The sequence below is a fragment of the Solanum tuberosum genome, unplaced genomic scaffold (genome assembly GCF_000226075.1).
Source record: "Solanum tuberosum cultivar DM 1-3 516 R44 unplaced genomic scaffold, SolTub_3.0 scf00422, whole genome shotgun sequence".
Lineage (NCBI taxonomy): Eukaryota > Viridiplantae > Streptophyta > Magnoliopsida > Solanales > Solanaceae > Solanum > Solanum tuberosum.
The window spans coordinates 445,124-450,562 of NW_006239341.1; the positions used below are offsets into that span (position 1 = coordinate 445,124).

Here is a 5,439-nt window from a genome sequence, read left to right on the forward strand (position 1 = left end):
ATAGGCAGTGTCACCGATTCTGTTCTCAAAATACCAACTTCTTCTTCTCAGTTTGCATGCTACCAACAAGGCGGTAGACTGTAAGATTGAAAAACTATTCATAATCCAAAAAGGAACGACCACAACTAGTATTCTGTCATTTACTTTTAACATTTTTCCCTAAAAACTTATGCATCTTCAATTGTTTCATCTTTTCCGTGCATAAGAAAGAGAGATATTTGTATTTAAATCAGAGATTACGTCTGATATGTTAAGAAGTTTTGGGAATGATAACTCAGTGAAAGAAATACAACAAAATAAAAAATAAAAAGAATTTAGACGGAGCACTAAGATAGGATTCAAGTTGGAAAAAAAGGACCAGTTTTCTTTTTGGTTTACCTTACTTTTCCTCTTTTTCACACATACGTATCACTCGCCCGTTATTGATTTTTGTTCAGTTCACTACTAGAAGAAGCTTTGAAATTTTTAATAATTCAACTAAAACATTAATAGAAGGAAGGAATAGCAAAAGTTCAAGCAAAGAAAAACTAGAGACAACAAAAATATTAGAATATTACCTATATTAATTTAATCTAAATTCCTTGGTTTGCAGCTTAAGAAACTGATGACTCTCCCAAGAATATTAGAATATTTCTTAGAAGAGGAGCAATTCGCGTCAAGCTCAGGATCAACTTTATACAACAAACTTAATCCATAATACTTCATTTCACCATAGAAACATAACATAAAAAGCCCATAGTCATTTGGTGGTCTCCCATTTGCCTTAGATGTATCCCATAAGTCAGAAAGAGGTATCAACAAAAATGAAATATCAGGATTACATTCTGAATGGTTGGATAAGGCAAGTTTCTGGGTGATACCCGACATCCCATCATCACATAAGGGAATCAAGTGAGCTGTCATGTCAATCAATTTTCCAGAGTAACATACAACGAATCCCAAGAAGTTCTCACGTACGTACCAATTTTTAGGCAAATTGACTGATACACTTGTACTAGTTCCCTGATGGTGGAACCAACCAGGGATGTTGATCCCCCAACTCATAAGCGCTCTTAGTGATAAGGAATTTGAAGCAAATGAGATATTCTGAAACAACGAATTACAAATCAAATCATTGCTCCATTCTGCAGATATTGTATGCAATTTCTTTGAAAATTCTAGCAGTTGTGGTAGCCTCTTGCAATTTGATAAGTACAAGGTTTCAAGATCTCCAAGTTGGGCTATGCTTTCAGGCAAATGCACAAAAATATTTCCATTGAGATGCAACTCTTTCAAAGACGATAAGCATCTAATGTCTTTCGGAAGTCCTCCATCTATTAAATTGCAGAAACTGAGATTCAGAATTTCCAATGAGCGTAACCCTTCATTCACCTGAGGGAACACAAAAAACACTCCATCTTCTAAACATTGTCCTGAAAAACTCAAGGATTTAAGCTTGTTCAATCGGACGATGGAAGAGGGAGGTTGTGAAATTTGCGTGCAGCTAGCATCAAGCTCCTCCAGGTTGGAACAAATAAACATGCATGCTTAAAGTTTTTCCATGACTGACAAATCTAGCTTTGTAAGATGTGCTTGGTGCTGAATAATAGATGATGGTATTTCACTTATCCCAATGCCTTTCACCTTTATCTCTAACTCCGACTTCATTCTTCCAATGATTTCTGGAAATATCTCCAATTTTTGGCAACCCTCTAGATTCAGATGTTAAAGAGACCTCACATTAACACATGGAAAACTCTCAAGGCTTTAACAACGATACAAATTTAACTTAATGAGTTTTTTGCAATCACCCAAGGAAGAGTGAACTTTTTAAGACTACTACATTTCTCTAGATTCAAACACTCCAAATTTGGCATCCCTGTGAAAATTGGTGTTTGCATCAGTCTTTTAGAGAAGCTCAGATCTAGGCATCGTAGACACGGCAAAAGCTCCTATTCACAACAAACAGACATTAATTTGAGTTAGAACTAATATCTTATTCAATTTAAACACAAACATCAAATTCTAGGAAAAGCCAAAATAGAAAGTATCTCAAATAAAATGATACCTTTCTATTTGTCCATAAATCATGCAGTAAACTCCACCCAACATAGAGATGAACAAGCCTTTGAGGTTCAAATTTTTTTCGCAATGACTCCAAAGGATATTGCTTCCAGAAAATCCACCGCAAGTTGTTGGACATACACTCAATGGAGCCGTTGGGAATGTATTTCGAATCAATCGAAGAGGGGGGTAAAAATAAATTGTTTAAACTACCATCATTTATGTATAATATACTAAGATTTTTCTTATTTTTCATTGCCTTTTTATTAAAGCATATTTGTCCAAAATAAGTACACCAGATTGCTTCCACTGTCATGGTTCCCTGACAAAAAGATAAATAAATGGCTAGTAGACCAATTAATGGCTTAATAACATAAGATAAATAAATATCAATATATGAAAAAAGGAAATTGAATAATATAGCAATGTTTAATCTACTTACTGTGTTGTTGTCAATCACTTCTTTGAAATCTTCAATGTTCCATATTCTGCTAGGTTCTCCCGAATCTTTATGCATTTTCACCACATGTTTACCCATTTCTTGTATTAAGTCATGCATTTCAATAGTATTGTTTACAGAGATGAATACAAGAGATTTGTCAATTAGGACACGCAATCCAATATTTGCTCCAGAATAACAGCTCTCAAGAATTTTCATGATGTAATCTTTATCTTTCCCTCGAAAGAAGCATGCTATATCTAGAAATATATCTCTTTTTATGGCCTCCAATCGATCATAACTAATTCTGAGCTTTTCAACAATTTTAGAGTTATTCTTCATTTCCTCCATAGCACTTCTCCACTATGTTATGTCCCTCTTATGTAATTAAGAACCCCACACTTTTAGGGCTAAAGGAAGGCCTTTAGCATGATGTACAACCTCCATTGAGAGCTTCTCAAAATATTCATCGGGAACTATTTTTTTGACGAAAGCATATTGATTGAACAATTTAATAGCTCGATGGTCAACTAGTGTAGTCACTTCATATATCACATCACTTGTTTCAATCAAATGCTTATCTCTAGTTGTTGCAATAATTCTACTCCCATTACCATACCAATTAGGATTTCCTACTAGGTAATCCAAATGGTCTCTATGATCTATGTCATCAAGCACAACTAAAACCTACTTAAAACGAAGTCTACGAGCTATCATATGCTTTCCATCCTCCTTATTATTCACATAATTATCTATTTTCCTTAACAATTCAGAGAGAAGGATATTTTTGCAAAGAATGCATTCCACATTTGTTTTCTTTAATATCCGCAATGAAACTTGCAGCTACAAATTGATACGAGAGTGTGACCAAAATTGAACTTGCTATTGTCGTTTTACAAATCCCCGCCCCCCCCATGCCCAAAATCCCCACACTCCGAACTTCATTGATTTCAAGCTTTAGTTGGGATTTTACTTCCTCTAAATGAGTATCTATTCCCACAACATCTTGCAAATAGGATACTGATGTCTTGCATAATTTGAGCGAAATTTGATTAACAATATGTTGAATATATTTTCTGATTCAACCCTACATAAATTAGAAGATTAATTAAATAAGTGTCATCACATATTGTGGATAAGCATAGTATAGCTAAGTATTATAAGTGTTTCATAGTCTAAGTTATTTGGATTAACTGAATGTAAGTAGCTTTTAAAATGGGTAATGCTGGTGAGGTTAAGGTGTTTGGTGTTGGCACAGTGTGTTGGAAAACCAATATTGGTTCACTGTTAGTCCTAATAACTCTCATGTGTTTTGTCGATGTGGAGTTCTTATACTAAGATAGGAAGTGACATAAACCACCTCTTATTATATATATATATATATATATATATAAGAGGTGGTTTATGTCACTTCCCAGCTTAGTATAAGAACTCCACATTATATTTTTCGTTTCGCCGTAGACCCACCCAACTTTAAAACGCGCTACTAAAGTGTAAGAACAACTTACTTATCATGTGTTTTTGTCGATGTGGACTTCTTATCCTAAGGAGATGTGTCACAAAGACCCTCTCTTATGGACTCAACGTCCTCGTTGAGGTTTGCCCCACCATTGTGATTTTTCCCACCACTTGAGATTTGTCGAGACCTAGCAAAGGTGTTTGCCTCACCTTATCGGAATTTGGCTAAACTCAGGTTAACTATAGCTTGCATCGACACAGTTAACTCAAAAGTTACTCTAATACCATATGTAATTGCCTAACCCACTAGTGATATTGTTCTATCTGGGCATACACCTGAACAACTTTTAAAGACATCATTAAAGTACAAGGTCTACTAATCTACTTACTTATATATACTTAACATCTCTCATGCATTTTTCTTATATGTTACTTGTTATCCTAAGTTAGGGTGTAACACATACAATCTCTCTCCTGATTTTCCAAAGCAAACTAAATCATTTTTTACTTTAAAAACCAAGTGTGAGATGAATTTTTTAATAATTTGATTTAATAAGTGATGTAGTTAAAAATAATTTGAACAAATGATTCAAAATAAAAGAAATTTGGCCCTGATAGTTAGTCATACGAACCTGGACTCTATATAAAATAGAACAACTTGTCTGCAAAATAGAAGATTGCGCATTTTGGTCAAGACCTACATTGGACAATAGGCCTCCACCGCTAGAGACCATCCAAATCAGACTCAATAACTAATTCAAACATAAAGACCCTACATATTGTTTTTTCACCAACTTAAAAACTACAATTGAAATCAAATAAAAGACCCTGCATACTGGTTTTTAACCAACAATAGACTGCATATAAAGTAAATAAGAATTCAAATTGCTATTTTGCTTCCAAGAAACCAAAACTTGAACTTTTTCAAATTCATTGAAGTTTCTAATCACGGAGTTTCTTCTTCTTTCTCCTCGTCCTCCTCTAGTTCATCATGATATCGTCCATAATGATGTTGCCAGTAGAGCAAATTTAATTGCCGACTAAACTGATAATTCTCACATGTCATTCCCAAATGCAACATTTACAATAGATACAGAAAAGTCTCCAACACTCAGGACATGCCCTAATAGGATATTCCCTTAGATCATCAACCGGTGTACCCATACAATCCATAAAAGGGCAATCATTAACTATTGGCGAAGCCAGAACTGCCGTTAGTCGAATGGCATCTCTTACTCGCACAAGGAAATCAGCCGGCATTATTCAATCGATATCTAAAATTCCATTGCAATCAGAAGCAGGGCACTTCATAGAAATCATCTCATAGATATCCTTATTAATTTTTTTGCCTATATAATTTTGTATACATTATTCACAATAACGATGATTGCAATTAGTGCCCCGCATCATTGTGTTTGGCAGCGGAAACACATTTTTACAAATTTCACAAAAAGTACATTAGGATTTCCCCATTTTAGAAGTACTTTCTTTAGGTTAAG

General features: G+C 34.5%; 1 pseudogene; it reads right to left on the bottom strand.

The window, feature by feature from the left end:
- Window positions 1–567: 567 nt before the first annotated feature.
- LOC102586894 (TMV resistance protein N-like) lies at window positions 568–5,200 on the bottom strand (annotated as a pseudogene).
- Between the last annotated feature and the right edge of the window lie 239 nt (window positions 5,201–5,439).